The sequence below is a fragment of the Papio anubis genome, chromosome 5, assembly GCF_008728515.1.
Source record: "Papio anubis isolate 15944 chromosome 5, Panubis1.0, whole genome shotgun sequence".
Classification (NCBI taxonomy): domain Eukaryota; kingdom Metazoa; phylum Chordata; class Mammalia; order Primates; family Cercopithecidae; genus Papio; species Papio anubis.
Window position 1 is genome coordinate 134,418,537 of NC_044980.1, and position 21,310 is coordinate 134,439,846.

Sequence of the window (21,310 nt, forward strand, 5' to 3'; positions counted from 1 at the left end):
AGACGTGACTGCCCAAGGCCCATACCATACCGTTTTCCAGGCAGCTGCTTGTTGCAGAGTCCTCCAGGCTGGAAAGTGGAGCTGAAAACAAGGCATTCTGGATAGATCTCCATCAGCTGGGCCCTCATCCTAGGGGTGAGTGGGGACATGGAATGCCCCCCCACAACTCTTTCCTGGCCCTCGCCAGGGCCCTGACCTCTCTCCTCCTTTCTGCAGAGGCCCCAGCCCCTGCATGCCCCCTCTCGCTTCTCAGGGTGACAACCTGACATCCTCCAGCACTCAGCGCTGGGGTCAGGCTTTTAAAGCTGTCACTGGGGAGACTGTGGCCCCTCTCCCCCTCACTCCCCTGCCCCAGTGTCCCTTCATGCAGAAACACGCATCAGGGCATGAAGCAGAGGACGCGGATGGCACTCTGATGCCTTTTAAATGCAGGCAATTAGTGGCTAAATAAAATATAAAACGAGCATCTCTGCCTGTTTCTAGCAGGCACTCACTAAAAACTGCCAGAGTTAGAGACCCTGGAAACTGATGGGGGAACAGAAGAGAGTGGTCCCAGTCCCCTGGTGTGGAGTCTCTTGCTGGGATAAGGTTATAGAGAAAAAAGGCTTGCAGACTCAATAAACCTCTTAACCTCATTGAGGGATGTCTTAGTCTGTTTGAGCTGCTATAACAAAATATCATAAAATAGAGAGCTTAAAAACAATAAAAATTGATTTTTCACAGTTCTGGAGGCTGGAAAGTCCAAGATCAAAGTGCCAGCAGACTCAGTGTCTGGTGAGGGCCCACTTCTCCTAGACGGTGCCCTTTTGCTGTGTCTTCACATGGCAGAAGGAGTGAAGGAGCTCTCTGGGATCTATTTTATTAGGATCCTAATTCTGCTCACGAGGATTCTGACTTCCTGACCTAATCCCCTTCCAAAGGCTCCACCTTGGAGGTTAGGATTTCAATATATGAATTTGGAGGAGACAAACATTCAGTCCATTGCAGGGGAGGACAGGGGGTCTTGGGGGAGAGTCCTGCAGAATAGTGAGAAGCAGAGGATAGTGGCTTTAGAACATGACAGGCCTGGGTTTGTACCCCAGCTCTGCCACTTACCAGCTGTGTGACTTGGGCAGGTAGCTTACCCTTTCCAAGCCTCAGTTGCCTGGTCTGTAAAATGGGGTAATAGTTGTACCAATCTCTTAGCAATGTTGTTATATTTAAATGAGGTACTAAATGCTCCATACTCCTCAAAAAAGGACCTTCCAGAAGGGAGTGAGGCTGGAGCATGAAAGAGTTGGAGATATTGCTGAGAGGTCCTGGCATGGATGAGAACTCAGGCCATGGTAGCCGAGCAGACCAACTCCTGAGCCAGGGGCTCTTTCTGTGCTGAAGCCCCCTCTCAGGTGTTCCAGGAAGAAACAAGTGGCTAGACTGTGACCATTAGAGCATGAAAGAGAAAGAACTTAGACCTAGTGATTATGGTAGTAAGTTCCCTACTCAGTCCTCCTCCCCGGCACCCTCCTACTGGAATGCCATGCACAGATAACCACTGTGGATGACTTAATGTCCCAGAGCCTCAGTTTCCCCTGTATGCCTTTAACAAAAGCATGTCTCTTGACTCCAGAGAGCCCTTAACAAACACACTAGCTGGTAACACTCTCACAGGCCTTGGACACCTTGCTTCTTGGTTAACCTGTTGGTCTCCCCATACTGCTCCAATGGTAAGTAGGGCCCTCTCTGGGGTGCTCCTCAGGGGATGTGGCAGGAGTCATGAGGCAGCTCAGCAGACTGCAGGTCGGGGAACGTAAGAGGCCAGGAGCTGTGAGGCCAGTCACTTGGCTTTTGCTCCCATATTGTCCCCCATCCTGAGCTCCAGCTCAGCCCTTTTCTTTAAATAAAAGGAATGACATCATCCTTGTGCTTAGCTGCTGAGCTAGAGGGAGGTGATCTGAAATACTGTGGAGGGGAAGCAAGAGGAGCTGGGGCTGGGGGTGGGGAAGCCACAGGACAGATGAAGGACAGATACCAAGTCCCCTCTGGGGATACCTTTGTGTGTGTGCATGTGTGTGTCTCCTGGGGTCCACCCATGTTTATGTGTTGGTAAGTGGGCAAACTGCAGACTCACAAAATGTTAATGCTTAGATGAGACTTTATGGTACTGCTAGAAAAAAGGTTCATAGGTAATGTGGTGGAGTCAGATCTAGACAAGGTTTTTCATGTTTCTGAGTCTCAGTTTTTGCATCTGAGGGGGTAACAATGATTTGGCCTTGCAAGCATTTTGTGAAAGGATTGGAAGAGAGAATGGCTGTAAGCACCTGTTACATAGTAGGTTCTCAAATAAATGGTGCTATTAGGAATACGGGCAGAAGCAATGCTGGGTAGCAAAAGAATACCGGTTAGGGTCAGGAGGCCTGCTCTGGGATCAGCCCAACCCTTCCTGGCCCGAGTCCTGGGCCCAGGTTCTGCCAGGTCAGGAAGTGCGTGGTCCTTCCCAGTATTTTCAGTTCACCTGCCAGCAGTTCCCCTCTGAGTCCTGGGAGCTGCCTCTGCTCTCCCGCTCCAGGCACAGCCCTGGATCATCCTGCAGAAGCCCTGGGTTGTTTTTCCCTGAGCTTCTCGGAGGCCTCTCTTCAGGATCTGCTCAGGTTCCTGACAGCTCCTTCCCATCTGAGCTCTCCATCCTTCTCAGAGTCCCTTTTCTTCTCCCTCCCCCAGGCTCACAAGTGCCTCCTCTTCCTTTTGCTCATCTCTGCTTCCTTTCCTCTGCATTCCCTCCCTGAGAGAGTTTGCTTTTTCCCTCAGTTACTCTCCCTTTCTCTTTTCCTATTTCTGTCTCTCCTTGTCCATCTCTGATCTCTGTCTTAATTCAGCCTCCATCCCTCCCTCTCTCTCCTTCCCTGTTTCCCTGTCGTGCCTTGCTCTGTCCTGTCCCTGTCTCTGACAGGAACTCTCTCACTGCCTCTGTCTGCCAGTCCCGTGTGTTTCTTCATCTCACACATGTTCTGCTCCCTAAAAGGTGAGTCCCAAGCCTTGAACAAAGGCCCCAGGGGCCAAGGCTGGGCTAGCTCTCCAGCAGGGAAGGGCCCCTACCTCCACCCCCAGCCCTCTTCCTCACCCATGTGGGGTGCAGCCCTGGCTCTCTGTGCTTCCTGAGCACGGGTGTGTGTGGGCCGAGGGCAGAAGGCCCAGCTTGCCTGTCATCTGGAGAGACGTGTGTGCAAAATGTTAGTTCTATGGCTCTGATTCAGCTCCGGGGCGGCTCACGGAGGGGGGTGATGGGGACCCAGAATAGGGAACTAGCTGGGCTGAAGTTAGAGTCCTGGGACTTTGGCAGAGGACTTGGGGATGCCTGGAGAGGTGCCTGGGTGGGATAATGGAGGGGTTAGGTGGAGGTCGTAGCACCTTGGGATGTAATCGGATGGGATGAAAGTGAAGGAGGTTCAGTGAAAAGGGCCTGGAGGGGAGAAGGGGCGTTGGGTGTGATGAAGGGGACACTGGCTGGAGTGATGGGACATTGCATGAGGTTTGTTCAAGGCATGGTGAATGTGGATGAAGGGGATGGGTCAGAAGAAGGCATTAAAGGAGGTGAAGAAACCTGGCTGTGGTGAAAGGCCACTGGGTGGGCTCCTTGGAGCTCCATCTACCTGCTCCTCGCCTGTCTCCCTGGCTGCACCTAATGCCAGGCCTCTGCTCCCAGTACTCACTTTGCTGATTCTAGCCCTCACCTCTCAGACCTGAGGCTTCCCCATCTCTCCTTTCCCTGTGCAGTTTTGAGTCGCCAGAGGTCATCCCTATTTAGGACACTCCCCTTAGAGATCCCCTTATCACTGTGGTCTGACACTGCAGGTGGTTCTGTGTTTCAGGGTTGACCCTGCATAGAACTGTCTATCTGTCTGGTCCAGAAAGAAGAGCCCAAGTTCCCCCTTGCCCTGGACTGGCTGATCAGCAGTTCTCACCTGAGGAGGAGCTGATGGTAGCTCTTGAACCTGGGTCTGTGAGCAGGGTGTTCTGCTAGTGAGCAGCAGAATAGGGATGGAGCCTCCAACAGTCATTAAGGCTGGCTGATGACTTCACAGGGAGTCCCAGTAAGTGCCAGGGGCCAGTGTGTGTCCAGGCCACAGATGGCACATAGTCACCCAAAGGCCAAACTCACCTGCTGCTTCCCCTCCCCAGGACCCTGCAGTCTATGTCTGTATCCACCGGGTCCTGAAGAGGATCACTATGACCCTTTGGTTTTGGGGGACAGGAGAGCAATTTCAAATAAATGATAACAATAATAATACAGGTAAAAAGCTTTCACTCATTGATTGCTCACTCGCTAGGCTGTGAGAAAGCTGGACATTTTTAACTCAAAATCTCCCCAACCATCTGAGATGGACATTGTTTTTATACCCATATCACAGAGATGAAAAAGGCTCATAGGTCCCCTTGATCACACCCAATGCCCCCTTCTCTCCTTCACAGAGAAGAAAACTGAGGCTCAAAGAGGTCAAGTCACGTGCCTGGGCTCATAACACAGCCCATTTGCCTCCACAGCTTGCACTTTTAGCCCCTGCAGGCCCTAGGCAGCCCCTACAGTCAGTCTTCTGTGGTGGGACCCAAACATTCCAGGAAGACGCTCATTCCAGGCCACAGCTTTGGGCGGACTGGGTGCCTGTAGCTCCTCCCCCAAGGCACGGGACCACCTCCAGGGCACAAGAAGCAAGACCAGTCCCACAGGGCCTGAAGATCCCCTTGCCTCCACCAACACCCTCAGGAAGCCATTAATTGTTTGCACTTGTAGCCAATGGAGGGCGGGTGACCTAAATGTAGGCCACTTTTCTGGGCTGTAGGTAGAAACTCGGGGTGAGAGTGAGGGGCTGTCCAGGGTCCATTCCTGCTTTATCAGCCTTGCCCTGCAAGCTGTGGGACCCCTGCCAGCCTGTGGAAGTGCACCAAGACCCTCCCCACGTGTCTCCGTGTGGGTGCGCTGGGCTGCTGTGTTCCTGAGGCACCGGTGGGTGCGTGACGATGGCAGCTCCCACCCAGCAGAGCCGCGAACAGAAGGGGAGAGCTGCCGGCAGCTTTAAATAGCTCCTCACTGTATCTCACTTGCTGAAGTCCCATCCCCCCACTCCAATACTGGCTGTCCCAGGGAGGGGCTGTGAGCCCCAGAAATGAGGCCAAGACAGAGGGGCTCAGCCCCCAACTCAGAAACACCTGCCAAGCAACACCTGCTCAGCACTATGCCTGAGGCGCAGCCCACTATTTTTCTCAGGGGCAGGAGGATCCAGGAAATCTCTTAGGGATTGTGAGTTGTCAGGAGACAGGCTTTCCCTGGGCCTGCATCTTGGCTGGAAAGATGTAGCAGGCAGGTTTGTATTCAAGCCTTCCCCTAAAGGGGACACACTGGTCACCTTGCAAGCCCAGGTACGGTCCTAGCTGTTCTGACACTGAGAAGCAGCTCACTACCCGCTGCCCCCAAGAGCAGTCAGTGGCAGCCCCCTTGGTCATCAGCTCACCTCCTCACCCTGGCCTGCATCTCTCTATGCACAGTCCTTCCGCGATCTGACCCTGCGAACTCATTTCTCATCACTCTCCCCAAGCTACTTACCTCACTCAAGGTCCTTCTTGCTGTTTTTCAAACATGTCCAGCTCATTCCCACCTCAGGACCTTCGCACTTGCCATTCCCTCTGCCTGGAATGCTCTTCTGTGGCTTTCCCCATGGTTGGAGCGAGAGCCACACTGTGATTTGTGTGGGTCCGAGGCACTTTTGCCTTTGTGGGATCGCTTCTTTCATGAAAATATATACAAATTATATTTTAGCACTGCATTGGTATAAGCATAGTTATGTTAAAGAAACTATTTTGGCCAGGCACAGTGACTCACGCCTATAATCCTAGCACTTTGGGAGGCCGAGGCTGGCAGATTACTTGAGCTCAGGAGTTCAAGACCAGCCTGGGCAACATGGCGAAACCCCGTCTCTACTAAAAATACAAAAAATTAGCTGGGTGTGGAGGTGTGTGCCTGTAATCTTAGCTACTCGGGAAGCCAAGGCACAAGAATTGCTTGAACCCGGAAGATGGAGGTTACAATGAGCCAAGATCACGCCATTGCACTCCAGCCTGGGTGACAGAATGAGACTCTGTCTCAAAAAAGAAAGAAAGAAAGAAAGAGAGAGAGAGAGAGAGAGAAGAGAGAGAAAGAAAGAAAGAAAGAAAGAAAGAAAGAAAGAAAGAAAGAAAGAAAGAAAGAAAGAAAGAAAGAAGATGATTTTAACATATAGTTTCTTTAACCTAAAAGTTTATTGTTTTCTTCTGATTTTAAAATAAATTAGGCTGGGTGCGGTGGCTCACGCTTGTAATCCCAGCACTTTGGGAGGCTGAGGCGGGCGGATCGCGAGGTCAGGAGATCGAGACCATCCTGGCTAACACAGTGAAACCCCGTCTCTACTAAAAATACAAAAAAAATTAGCCGAGTGTGGTGGTGGGCTCCTGTAGTCCCAGCTACTCGGGAGGCTGAGGCAGGAGAATGGCGTGAACCTGGGAGGTGGAGCTTGCAGTGAGCTGAGATTGCGCCACTGCACTCCAGCCTGGGCGACAGAGCGAGACTCTGTCTTAAAAAAAAAAAAAATAGAAATTAAAATATTTTGAGGGCCCCTAAAAGTATTGTGGGCACTGTGCTACTGTCCCTAATGGAGAAGTTGGCCCTGGTTAGATCCTTCTCATAATTTAGGCCTCAGTTTAAATGTCACCTACTCCAGGGGTCCCCAACCTCCAGGTCACGGACCGGTACCACCTGAGTTCTGCCTCCTGTCAGAGAATGCTTTAGATTTTCATAGGGGCGTGAACTCTATTGTGAACTGCGCATGCAAGGGATCTAGGCTGCGTACTCCTTATGAGAATCTAATGCCTAATGATCTGAGGTGGAACAGTTTCATCCTGAAACCATCACCACCACCCCGACCCCCACCCTGGGTCCATGGAAAAATTGCCTTCCATGAAACTGGTCCCCGGTGCCAAAAAGGTTGGAGACCACTGACCTACTCCAAAAGGCCTTCCTTGAAGCCCCCATTTAAAATATCTCCTGGTGGAGCATGGTGGCTTGTGCCTGTAATCCCAGCACTTGGAAGGACAAGGCAGGAAGATCACTTGAGCCCAGGAGCTCAAGATCATCCTAGTGAGACCCCATCCCTACAAAATATTCTTTAAAAAATAGCTGGGTGTGGTGGCTTGCTCCTGTCGTCCCAACTACAGGCTGAGGTGGGAGGATCACTTGAGCCCATGAGTTTGAGGCTGTAGTGAGATACGATTCCCACCTCTGCACTCCAGCCCTAGTCTGGGCAACAGAGTGAGACCCTGTCTCAAAGATAAAATATATCCCATATCCACTTGCTGGCCCATTACCCCAATTTAGTTCCTTCACAGAATTTACACCATCTGACAATACCTTATTTATCTGTTTATTTGTTCCATATCTCCTGTAACTAGAATGTAAGCTCTATGAGGGCAGGGACTTTGTCTTTCCACTGCTGAATAACCTGTGCCACCAGCAACAAGGTCTATAAAATTGGTGAAAGAATAGCCTGAATTGCTTGAACAGAACGTAGAGTCCCTCCTCTCAGCCACCCTAATATCTGTGCTCTTCCTTATTGGGCCCCCTCAGACTTTACTAGGGTAGAAGGAAGAAGGGAATTCATGCACAGGCCTCACACACAATCCACCTGTCCTCTCAGAACCTCAGTTTCTTCATCTGGAAAATGGTAATAGTGCTGACCCATTCTGAGAATGCAACAAGATAGCATACATAAAGCAAAAGATCAGCCCACAGAGAGGGTGCAGTAAATTCAAGCTTCTTTTCCCCCTTCTCACTGTCCACCTTGGAGCTTGTTCTTGGCTAAGGCAAAGGAACCTCAAGGCCTTGAGGCCTAAATACCTCAAAACACAGTAGGTGCTCAATAAACATTTGCTGGTTGCTGGTTGACCACATCCCTCCTTCCCCTTCCAGCAAAATCTTAAACAGAAGCCCAGTGGAAATTCACAACATCGTCTCCACTTGCTCTCTTTCTATAAATATTTACAGAGCCCCTACTATATAACAGGCACCATGCTGGGCTCTATAGAATCAATAATAAGTAGAAAGAATATATGGTCTCTATCTTTCCTAGAGCTGGGTCCCATAGTCTGGTCTAGACAGACATTAATCAAATAACCACTTCCATGGAACTATTATTGTGCTAAAAACATCACAGAAGGGGCTCACCTGGCTGTGAGAACACATGATGGGAGAATTTGACCAGACCAGAAAGGTTGGGGACAGCATTCCTGAAGAAACAATGACTGACCTGAGATCTCTAAACAAGTTGGACTTTATTAGGCAAGGAGCCTAACTGGGCAGTAGGAGCACTCCAGGCAGTGGGAACAGTATGTGCAAATGCCCTGTGGCCAAAGCTATGCTAGACAATGAGATGGACTAGAGGGATACATAGGTGGCCATATGATATAAGATGGGCTGTTATGGTGGGCAGTGTCTGCACTGGGTAGGACTTTGTAAGCCACATTATGTCATTTTCTCTTTGTCTGCAGGTTCCTCAAAGGATTTTAAGTAATATGATTAGGTTTGTATTTTGAAAAAATTACTCTGGCTGCCTACAAAATATTTACTATTTATTTATAGATTTATAATTTATAACAAAAAGATTCTACAGTCCTACTAGAAGAAAAATGGTAAATATATGCCATACTTGTCACAATTCCCTATTCTCATGCCCAGAGCAGACAGCACTAATCAATTACAGCAGATGTTCTCAAAGTGTGGTCCTCAGACCAGCATCATCAGCATCACCTGAGAATTTCTTAGGACTGCAAATCATCAGACCTCACACCAGACCCCTTGAATGGGAAACTTCAGCGGTGAAAGCCAGCAATCTGTGGCTTAACAAGTCCTCCAGGTGATTCTGATGCACACTGGAGTTTGAGAAGCACTGAACTATTATATAACACTTTCCTATGAAGCCCCATGCAGCATCAAAAACCTCAACACAGCACTCTAGGCTATCACTACTAATAAAGGCTACTTACACAGAGTGCTGGGCTGGGGCTCCTCAGAGGGGGCTGCACAGACCTAGGTCTGGAATTTGAGAAGCGAAGACCCTGACAAAGACCTAAACATGGGCAAACAGCCAAGTGTGCCAGGAAAGAGAGCACTGGACGGAGTCTGGAGATCTGGCCTCAAGCCCCTGCTCAGCCCCTGCTCAGTGGCAGCACAACCTTAGGAGCCTCTTCTCCCTTCCAGGTCTCAGTTTCCCCATCTGTGCATTGAAGAAAATTTCTCTGCGCAGCGGCCCATTCTCCTGCAGCCTCCAAGCCAGGGTGAAGCAGATGCACATGCAGTCCCCGGGGAAAACCCCTATAAATGTGCCTTCCCACAGGGGCCAGGAGTGAAGCAGGGAGCGCAGCAGTAGCAGAGATGTTGCCCAGAGCTTGCAAGAGGCACACATGACTCAGCCCTTCAAGGAAGCATCCATCACCCTGGGCAGCCAGCGAGGCGGCGGGAGAACCACGGGAGGGACAGTGTGGGAGTGAGGGAGTGAGGGAAGAAGGAGGCGGGGCTCTTAGCCCCGTTTGCTCTACCACTTTCCCAGACCCAGGACCCATGAACAGACAAGAGGACTCTAAGCGCAGAGATGAGGGAAACCTGAGATAAAGAGTGGGATGAGGGGCAAGGAATCCAATTCTATGAAACCATGCAGGATGCAAAAAATGTGGCCCTGAACTACTTACAAATCCTGAGACTACTCACAAGAATGCCTCCTCCACATGCACACTCATCTGGCTTCTTCTCAGCTCACATGTCTCAACCCAAATGTCACTTTACCAGAAAGACCTTCCCTGATGAGCCATCTATCCCCCACCCACCTGTGACCTTTCCATTATCCTCATAGCTCAGATCACTCTTTGGAATCCCCCATTGATTTGCTTCGTGGCCTATGGTCATCTCCAGCATCCTCCTGGGATGGTAGCTCCCTGAGGGCAGGGGCCTCCCTGTTTTATTCTATCACCTTCCCCTAGAACAGCGTTTGGCACAGGGTGGGTGCTCCACAGAGCTCCCACTTACCATGTGCCAAGAACTATTTGAGATTATTTGCATACATTATTTTGTCATGTCCCAACAATCTTGGAAATAGAAGGTATAATTGTTTATCATTTTTTCAGATGGAAACACTGAAGACAGAAAGAAGTGATTTGCTAAAGGTCACACAACCAGGAAGTGGTAGAGTCCCTGTTTGGGCCTAAATCTGTCTGACCTCAAAGCTCAGAACATTTGAAATGTAGGAGCCGAGGGGCTATTAGAAACCTTGCAGAGGGGTGAGGCGGTAGTGTTGGCCCAAACTTCCCAAGTTACTGCTAAGGAAGCATCAGCCCAGAACCAGGAGGTCCCTTCTAAAGCTGTTGTTACTTAATTTAGGATTTCTAAAGGGAAGTCCTGCTTTACACAGCTGCTGTCCAACTTCTGGAATTTGTTACCCCCAAGGGGTCTTCACAAGCTGAAAATAGAATGGAGTTCAGAAAGGGCTACACAAAATTAATGGATGACAGGTCCCCAGCGGTAATTAAAGGAAGCAAGAGATGCTGGGGGTTTGGGCCTAGATGTTTGAGGTCAGCATCATGCTGGGGACTGCCGTGGTCTCCCCCAAATGGGTCCCGGGTGCCCCAGCAGAGTGAGCCAAGCCGCAGACTGGGAAGCAGTGGGGAGGTGAATTGTATCAACGTCCCCGCCCACCCTGGCAGGATTTGGCCGCCTGGCTGCTCCCTCCTCCCATCCCCAGGCCCAGCTGGGCTGTCAGGGGTTGTGTCTTGGCTTGCTGACTCACTCACCTGGCCAAGATGGTCAATTTGCCCATGTTCTCAGTATTTTCTTTGCTATTTTTTTTTTTAAATAAAATGCTATTTGTGCAAAGTCTTCATTACTTCCTAATTATTCATACTCCTGCCACTTATTTGTCTTGTTAAATACCAAACTCAATAAGCAGTTCACTTTTCTCAGATTACCTGTGAAGTTCAAGCTCATGCCCCTTTGCTCTGGTTAGCCTAGGGTGGGAGAGGCCCCCGTGACCCCTCCTCCCTAAGCATGGAGCCCCCACTCCCTAGTGACTTCCCTCCAGCCAGCTCCCCTATAGACCTCCCTGGGATCGCACTGCATTATTCGGCTGTCCTGGCTTCCCCACCTCTCCTTATCTTCCCCTCTCCATCCAGAGCTTCTCCCTCTGTGCTCTCTTCCCCCACCCCTCCCTTCTCCCTCTCTTCCTTCCTTCTATCAGTCTATCCACCCTCCTGTGGCCTCCCCCTCTACCTAACCAATTTATTTGTCCTCGTCCTCTACCTGCTCCCTCCTTCCCCAGACTCCTTTCCTCCCCTCCCCTCGCTCACACAGCACGTTCACACCCAGGAGCTACCCTCAGAGCCTCAGGGGTCTCTCTCACCCTACCCACCTCCTCCTGAAATATCATCCACAGGCCTCAGTGATGCTGCATTGCTGGCTGCTCCAGCAGGTGGGTGCTGCGGTTCTCTTCGCTGATAATTCATTCCCCCTAGCCCTGCATAATCCTCCTTAAATTAGTTAATCCCCAAAAACTCACTTCTTCAAGCCCAAGAGCAGCAAGGAGAAGTGGGACGGGTCCCTAGGACTGTAAGTCCCTAGAGTACTGGGGCCAGGATGCAGTCCCTATTTCAGCCACGCTGGAGTGTCAGGGATGCGACTAGCAGCTCGCTGCAGATCCTGCTGACATGCCAACTTTATCCCAGGTACGGGAGTCTTGTGGACACCATGGGGTAGGTGGCTATGATGGGGGAGTTGCTAGCTGGACCTGAGCCCCTTCTTCCAAATAACAGGCACCCTGGGCTCTCTGGTGGGGGCCTGATTTCTGCCCGGGTTTTTGCTGCTGTAGTTTCCAAATGCTCAGACACCCGCATGTATGTCCACGTGGCCATGTTCACATGGCACACACATCCACCTCACACATCTCTACACACTGTATACATCAGAACAGGGCTTCTCTAATTTGGGTGCACCAGAATCACCTAGAAATCCTATTTGAGTGCTAAGCCCCACTTCTTGGGTTTCTGATTCAGTAGGTTTGGGGAGGGGCCCGAAAATGTGCATTTCAAGCACATCAAGTGCTGCTGATGCTGCTGGCCCGAGTACCACACTCTGAGAACCACTGCTCTAGAGATGCCCACATGTGCATACACACAAGAGTACATGTTCATGCACAGGTTTTGCAAAACGAGGAGTGAAGCTACTAGGAAGAACAGAAGCTGTGAGCTCAGTTTGGGGATTACTCGACCTAAGAACACAAACTCGCAATCTCATTTTCTCTCTCGGTCTCTAATTCTTGCTACTTCTCCACGGTGTCTGCCTCTCTTTCTCAGTCCCCCACCCCCAACTCCCTGCAGCCTCCAGGTGTCCTCCCAGCCCCTTTGCACACATGAGCTCATCCATCTCCATCACCTAGCAAGTGAGTGGCAGGCAGGTGAGAGAGGAAGAATACAGAAGAACAGGCTCAGCTCCCTGCTAACAGGCAGCTTGCTCACCATGAGAACACAACCAAATATTCCTCCTGTTCTGGGGGATAATCATTAATGCCACAGGAAATTCTAAACAAGCGATTAAATCATTACTGGGGAAGACGCAAACCTGTGCCACCATTAAGCTTCCCTTATACTGTTGGTTTTGAGAGAGCTTACCTGGGAAGTGAGAAGAAAGGGGCAGATGGGTATCATCACAGCCCTGCAGCATCACCAAGAGCCAGTCTGCCAGGGGCCAGCCCTAGAACCACCTTCCCCTCCCTGAGCTGCACACCCAGCAACTGTCTGAGAGCCCCTCGTGCTCTACCCGTGATGAAGACTCTGCTCCTGCAGCCCTTCACGATCTCATGCCTCCTGATGAATCCATTTACTCAATTGACAAATATTTACTGAGCATCTACTATGTGTGAGGTCATAGTCTAGGGACTAGGGATACAATGGAGAACAAGACAGATGAGGTCCCTGTCCTGGTGGACAGGGTCTAGTGGGGAAGGCAGATCATAAAAAAGTAAATAAGAAAACAATTAACAAATGTGGCAAGTGCTCACGAGAACACAAACAGGAGACTCAGTGTTTTCAGTGGAGTGTATACTGACAGGATCTCGGAGTCCTAACAAACAGCCTGGCAGTCTATACCCATCTCTTGGGCCTGCAGATCATGTTTTATATGAACATCTGCAATGTCTGTGCATCCCTCTTCTTATCCTGAATCCCCAATATGCTATCTTTGGAAAGATAACAAATATCTATCTATAACAGCCACTGTTTTTTAGCACTTACTATGTGCCAGGCATTGCACAAAGCAATTTATGGTCATTACATCATTTCATCTGCAGAACAATAATAACATTATGACGTGGGTGTTTTTTAATCCCCATTTTACAGATGAGGAAATGGAGACCTGGAACATTTGAGTCATTCGGCCAGGCCATACAACGGGCAACTAAGGGTTCAACAGATGTCTGAGTCCTGAGCTGAGGCATTTCACCCCTACCTTGTCCTAACTCCCAAGAGAAACATGACAGGGCTGTGTGGGCTTCTCAGGATCTATTTCAGGGCTAAGAGGTACAGCTGGGTCCCTGGAGAGATGGGGCTGCATTGGAGTTGCCCAGCCAGAGCTGGTTACTGGCTACTAAAGTATAGTAAGTCCAAGTCTCCAAAATGCAGCCCAGAGAGGAAAGTGGCTTGATATGGCCAGTGCAGGGTCCCACTCCCTTGGGAACGCTAGGCCAGTCCCCTTTGGCTTCCCCAGCCTGTGGGTCTCTGCAAAACCCAGAGAGACCATCAGCCCTACCTCCTGGCTGCCCTTCAGGACCCTGTAGCCTCCAGAGGGCTCCTCCAGTGTCCCCACATGCCCTCCACCTCCTGCCCCTGTGGCCAGGCCACACTCCCTAGGGCCAGTGGGGCAGCCTGCGGCAGACAAGACCGAAGCCTGGGTCTGCGGTGACTAATCGGCTGGGGTTTGGGAGGCCATGGTGAATTATTCACACAGATTCTGTGAATTATTCACGTTGTTATTATTTATTTTTCAGATGCGCCTGCGGCAGAGCCTCCAGGCCCATGTTCAAAGGATGACATAACTCCTGACTCCTGATCGCCTTTGTCTGTGGAGGAGGTGTCAGGCCTCTCTCCAGTCTCACCTGGGAGTCCCAGGGAGCAGGCTGAGGGCAGGGGGCTGCTGCCTTGGGGCAGGCTCCTGCAGGGCCCCAATCCTATCACCAATTAAGAAGTAACCGTCACCACTTACTGAGTCTTCGCTGGGCCCCAGCACTGTGCTCCCCATAGGCAGGCTCAAGTGAATGTCACAACTACCCTGTGAACAATACTGCCAACCCCATTTTACAGATGCTGGGACTGAGGCTCAGAGATGCCATGGCCCTTGTTCAGGGCCGCCAGTTAGTAACTGGGACTCAGGCCCAGGTCAGTGGACTCTAAAGCCAGCAGCAGCCACATTGCATGCATCAGTCAACGTTGCACCTGACCAGGTCCTACAGAATCCCTTTGCTGCCCCAACTTGCCCACCCCCACCTGCAAATCATGCTGAGGGCAGGCCACGCCCAGTGCCGCCAATGCTGTCAGAGGAGCCAGCTCCCCATCTCCATGGCGACAGGATTCTCAGCAGCCAGAGCTGAGCTGGATCTGCCTCTGAAGAGTGGAGGTGGCCTTTGCCCGTGGAGCCCCCCAGGTGTCTCAGGCTCTTAGCAAATGTGATTCAGGGCTCCCCTAGGCACCCCATAACTTCACAGAGCTCCCCTGCCTTCCCTCAGACACACACAGAGCCCCACTCCTCCCTCACAGAGCTCTGATGGCAGAAGCCATCCCCAGCCTCCGTTCTGCGCTCCTTCCCATGACTCGCCTGCTGTCTAACCTCCATCCCCCTGGCTGCAGCTTCCTCTCCTCTCAGAATATTCCTTCCTCTGCCCCCATAGCTGCCATCTGGAGGAGACGAGATGGACATGTGGGCTCAGCCCTGGGAAGGCCCTGAGGGCCCCTTATCAAGGTGACCACAGTCTCACAGAGACACCTTCCTGTCCTGGGAGGGTGCCTTTGTCTTCCTGCCACCACATTCATTCATTCATTCATTCATTCATTCAGTAAATGCCTACTGGGTGCCCTCATTCAATAAATACCTACTATGTGCCAGGTATTGTTCCAAGGGCTAGGGAAGTGGACAGCAGCAGCAGGGATACCTTGTTAGGGCCCCTCCCATCCCATAGTAGCCTGGGCCTGCTTCCCAGGACCTGTCTATCCTAGCATAAGCAAAATCACAGGCAAACTGGATTTGAGCCTGACTCTTTCAGTCCCTGACTCTGGGTGACCTTGAGCTAGCAGCTCCTCCTCTCTGCTTTTCCCCTTTTTAAAATAAGGGAGTGAGACCAGAATCTGCTTTCTAAGGCCCTGCCAGCCCTGCTTTTCTCAGGTGTCAGTAACTCAATAACTGGAACAACATAATCATTTCCATCCTACAGCTGTGAAAGTCAGAGCATTGCACGTGCTTCATCTCAGGTGGACTTAATAACTGTCCCTCTCTTCCCGGCTCTGTGCATTTTAAAGAGGAGTCTGGGGATGTCTGTGCTGCTAATGGTGGATTTCGGTTGCCAGAGAGGAAAGAAAACAAACATTTGCAGAATGCTTGTGCTTTCCTTGCAAATGTTCTTTATTAATCTTTGCAGAGGTAGAGTCCACTATCCCCGTTTTACACACAAGGAAACTGGGATTCAGGCCACACGGCCAGTAACTAACAGGGCTGGGATTTGAACCCAGGCCCAAGACAACACATGCTCTTGCTGCTGGACCCAGCTGACTGAGCTGGGCCCCGGGGATGGAGTGCGGCTTCCTCTTCCAAAGCCTGTGTTGGAGCTGGAGGGAGGGGAACTAGGTCAGCACCTCTTCGAGGGAGTTGGGTGCCACTGATTTGATTTCCATCTTCTCCACCAACCAATGAGGGGACACCTTGGGCTCAGCTTGCTGAGATCCAGGGCCTAGGAAGTCCAGGTTTATATTTACCCCAAAGCAGCCACCTCGGCAGGGTTGGGACTGGATTTCCTCTTTATCTCAAAGCACCTGGACTAATTCCAGGTGGGCAGGCAGGTGGGGAGAGACCTTGGACTCTGGAATGCAGGGGTGGGGCCATCTCCTGCCCTTGCTGCACCCATACTCCTGGCCCAGTCAATGACCTTGCAGGCTGGATACCAGCCTGGGCCTTTCCCCAGTGGTCCTAGGGCAGAGTTCTCCAAGTGCAGTCCTTGGATCACCAGCATCTAAATGGGGAGTCGGGGAGGGGGGCTGCCAATAAAACCAGGTCCAATTTGCATATTCCTCTAGACCTCCAGAATTGGGTGTGGGGGGATCCCGCTCAATATAGCTTCCCCCATTCTGAGCATCCCCCAAGCTCAGAAACTGCTGCGCTAACTGCAGAGCCCAGGCTCTGGGACAATCCTGAGTTTGAGCCACCGACTAGTTAGGCAGCCTCTGACCAGGCGTTCACCTCTCTGGCTTCAGTTTCCTCATCTGTAAAATATAGATGATTCCTGTACCCTCCTTCATGGGGTTGTTATGAGGATCATACTGGACAATGTAGATAAAGTGCTAGATAAAGACACTATAGATAAAGGCCAGTTCAAATTACCATCATCCCTCCCTACTCATTCCATTCCCTTCCAAGCTGATGACCTGGGCCTGGGGCTGCAGTTCTGGGAATACTGAACTTGTCCAGCAGGTTTTGGCTTTCAGAGCTGCAGCAGGCAGCGTATCTGGTTAATCTCTAAACAAAACTTGCCCTCCAACCACAGTCATGTGTACCTGTTGGTCTCTCTCAAGGCTCCAGCTGAAAGGCAGCTCTCCAGACCTTTATCTTGGATAGATTGGAGTGGTATGGCCCTTGCTGGACCCAAGGTCAGATGTAGGGGTCAGAGAGGGCTGCCTTGTGGTCTCGGGGACAGAAGATCTTGGACCAGGCTTGTGATCTGAGACCTGAGAAGTGGCATGGCTGCTGAGGCAGCTACCATTTAGGGAGAACCTGAGTTCCAGGTAGCTTACATCCCCTATCACACTTCCTCTCACCCCTGGCTGGGGTAAATACTGTTACTGGTTCTATCTACCGATGACAAACCCAAGGCTCAGTCTTCTGCCTAAAGTCATTGAGCTGGTAAGTGGAAAAGCTGAGATTTGAACACAGATCTGCATGATTCCAGGGTTCCTGTTAGTGCCCAGTATGTGATACCACCTCCCTAAAGCATCACCATCATCATGATCATTGAGCACTTGGTGAGGGCCAGGTTCTGAGCTAAGCGCTCTATATGCTTTTTTCTCATTTAACCTCCACAGTCGCTCTCTAAGATAGATACTATTATTATTGTTCCCATCTTACAGGGAGGGAAATCACCAGGCAGAAAGGCTAAGGACCTAAAATAACTTAGCTTGGCTCTTTCACTATTATATCTGGGGTCTAGGGAAAGTAGCTTTCCCAATTATTAATCTTCCATGATGGTGCTTTACCTCCAAGTACCCCTCTGCCTCACTCATGTCTGCAACCGTACCTTCTTTTGGGAGGTCTCCTTACCCCACCCATGCTCCCATCTGGCCCCGCTGAACCTGAGTCCAGGATTGCAGATGTAGGCCCCACTCTCACCTCCAAACAAGGAATTGCCCTTCCCACTGCCTCCAGGCCCACTGGGAACCTCCCCCTAATTGCATCTCAGGCTGGGAGGCTATTAGCCTGTGATTGCATCCCCAGTGCCTGCCTTCTCCCCTGGGTCTTCACTGTCAGCTTCCACAGGGGTTTGAGATGACGTCAATAACCCCCAATCCCAGGGCCTGGCCAGCTCTGCTCCCCAACACCCCCACCATCCAGTCCCAGGTGGGCTCCTCCAGGGAGCTGGGCCTCTTTCCTGTGGGCCAGCCAAGAGCATGGGCCTGAGGAGGGTGCCCAGCCACGAATCACGCACGTCTGCACATACATCACAGGCCCTGCTGCTGCAGGATCCTCACACTGAATCTCTTCCCACTGCAACCCCTCTACACCTCCTGCCAGCTGCCTCCCCTCCACCATGGGAGGACAAGGGTCTGGGAGTTAGGACTCCTGGTTCTTTTCCTGGCTCAGATACTCCCTCTGTATGACCTTGGCCAAGTCTCTTCCACTGTCTGGGCCTTAAAAATAGAGGACTCTTCTAGGTATCGGGGCACATGCCTGTAGTCCTAGCTATTTGGGAGGCAGAGGCAGGAGGATCGCTTGAGTCTAGGAGTTCAAGGCAAGCCTGGGCAACATACTGAGACTTTCTCTTAAAAAAAAAAAGTGAGGGTGATTGGGAATCGTTTCAGTTTTCTCTATGCTTCTACTAGCAGAAAAGAAAGATTATCATTTGGTAATTCCTGGGATTTCCTTCCACCAATATCTAATGAGTCCTAGGCACCACGTCAGGCATTGAGGATTCTAGCAAGCAAGTTCCTGCCCTCACAGTTACAACACAGAGTGATCAGGCCTAGGATGGAAGAAGCACAGGCAATGGCGGTAGTGGTTGGGGGTGCCCGCAGTGGCCCTGGGGTACCTACCCAAAGGAGAAACATTATCTAGCTTGGAGGTATAGTCTGAGAAAGCTTCCTAGTTTCTGAGACTGACAGGATGAGGAAAAATTAGCCATATAAACAAGGATAAGGTATGGAGCTGGACATGAAGAATGTTCTAAGCAGAGGGAACAGGACTGAGAAGAAGCCTGGAGGCTTTGGTGTCAAGAGCAGAGGCTGGAGGGTGGACAGAGGCTGGCTTGAGAGTTTGGACTTTATTCTGAGGGCATTGAAGAACTATAGAAAGATCTTAGGTAGGAGGGTGATAGGACTGCTGTTTGGAGGGAGGATTGGGGCCCAGAGAGGAGAGGGAGAGAGACCTTCAGGGAGGCTACCAACCATCTGTCTTACCTCCCCCAAGTGTGGGAATACTCTCTCCTGTCTGTCTGTGTTAGAAGAGGTGGCCAGGCTTTGCTTCCTCTCCTTTCCCTCTACACCCCCACACTTCCCTCTCCTAAAGCTTACACACACAGGCACTCTCATACACATGTGCGTGCACACCACATGACCTGCTGCAGGTCCGCTGGAGGGGAAAGGGCGGAGGTGGCTTTGGGGAGGTGACACAGGGCCATCTGCCCCAAGGGAGCTAGAAGAGAAGGGGTCTGGAGGTTTGATACCCAACTGAAACTCCACTAGGGAGAGCACACTCCCTGTCACTTGGCGCAGTGACACCTTTCCCTTCTCCCCTCTCCCCTAAGGGGTTAATCCCATCCTGAGCCACGGAAACTGGAGCTGGGAGTTTCACCACCTTATCACCACCAGAGAGCCTCCAAGATCCTCCTTCCCCTCCTTCTCTCTCCTACTTCTCCCACCTCCTCCTTTTTCTCCTAGGTGCTCTCTAACTCCCTGCCTCCCTTCTACCAGGGCTCATCAGAGCCTGAAACATGCTGTGTGTGCATCTGCGTATAGATGTATGGGTTAGAGGGTGTGGTGTGCATGCAAGAAGCACAAGGAGGTACCCACCAGCCACCATCAGGAGGTGCACCAGAGGGCTGTGCAAGGCTGAAAGGGATTTCAGGAGGATTCAGAGATTAGAGAATTAAACATGCTGCTACAGCCTCCCTTGAGCCTGGAATCCTTGTGGCTCCAGCTGCATAGAGAGCTGAGCTGGGCCAAGCCGGAGTTGCAGGGGATTCCTGGGCACCTTCTCTTTACCCTGCCTCCTGCTCCCCAAGGCTCCCTCAAGCCCCTTCCCAGACAGGGACCTGGGCCACAAGACGCCTCCGCCCCAGGGCCCAGATGTGCAAACCTTCCCTCAACCCCTGTGCCTCTTCCAGGCACCCTCCAGGGGTGGAGTGCTCAGGCCAGACTCTTCAGCCAGCAATCATCAGAATTCCAGCCTTGGCCAGGATCACTCCTGGAAGGCACATGTCCATTTGTCTCTGCCTCCGCAGCCCAGGCCCATCGACCTCCTCACTCTCCACCCTCACCCCTCTCCCTTCCAGTCCCCGCACTGAAACCAGGGATATGTTTCTGTAAGAACATCCATGTCACTGCTCTCCTCAGTGTCCTACAGTGGCTCCACACTGCCCTCAGGATGAAAGCCAAACTCCTCCGCTCTGGCCTCAGCTCCTGACTGCCATCCCCATTGCACAAGTTCCTCAGGTCCCTGCCTGCTGTCCCCTCCAGGCCTGGGCGCTGATGGTCTCCACTCTCAGAGTCTCCGTCACTCATTATCTCCAGGCAAATCTCTCTGTGTTCCTCAGGTCTCGGTTCAGAAGTCAGCTCCTGTTGAAAGCCTCTGACCACCACTGAGGCACCCCCTTTATGGGTATGGGTTGTCATGGCGCCCAGCACTTAGCCTGCCATAGCACTCTCCACACTGTACTGTAAATGCCTGTTGAACATATTCAGCCCCCACACCACTCTATCAATAAAAACTCAATCATGTATTCCAAGTGTATGAAGGAAGGGATGAGGCAGGAGAGAGGCGGGGTGGCAGTGCCATGCTGCAGACTTCAAGTGCCAAAGACACTACTGCATTTATGATAATAGTGGCAGCTATTATTGATTGTGTGTCAAGTCCACACCAGCCACTCTTCTAAGCATGAACTCATTTCTTCCCTCAGCAACCTTGAGAGAGAGGCATGATTGCTATCATTCCCATTTTATAGATAGGGAAACTGAGACTCAGAAGGATTAATTTATCCAAGGTTATACAGCCAGAAGGAAGTCTAGGCTAGATCTTCCTAAAGGCTGGGGTAGGGGCTTTAAGGTGGGTAAAATGCAGCCCACTGAAAAGGCCATGTATCACCTCTAGATCCTCAGTGGGCCTGGAGAAGAAATCACTGGAGCACCCCATCTTCCCCTCACACCAGGAGACGTTCTGCTTCTCTGGCCATCTGGTATGAGGTTCCTGAGGACCTAGGGGAAAAGTGTATGACCCTACCTTGGAACCTTCCAGGAGGTGTAAGAGAAGCAAGTCCCTCATGACGTCCTTGTTCTCACTAGTGTCTCTTTCAGAAGCAGGATTCTGAGAAGTCTGGAGTATGTCGCCTCATCATCATCAGGGCAGGAGGTAAGGTGCTGAATTTAATAGCAAAGCAAATTTTGCTGGAGAGGAAATGAGATTTCTTTGTCAAGGTGAGTGTGTCTGGGAGAGCCAGGAACAGGGTGGAGTGGGGGGATGGGGGCACTTTGGAGGGGCTGCAAAAGGGGAGTGTGGATCTGGAATTATTAGAATGTTGATTATGTCCTC

At 51.2% G+C, this 21,310-nt stretch overlaps 1 long non-coding RNA gene across 1 annotated transcript in view; it reads right to left on the reverse strand.

The window, feature by feature from the left end:
* Nucleotides 1–15,693: 15,693 nt before the first annotated feature.
* The window catches only part of LOC103885462, a 46,339-nt gene continuing 40,722 nt past the window's right edge, over nt 15,694–21,310 (reverse strand). The window contains exon 2 of the long non-coding RNA XR_002522785.2: nt 15,694–21,165. This is a non-coding gene — a long non-coding RNA (uncharacterized LOC103885462). The remainder of the gene's footprint in view (nt 21,166–21,310) is intronic.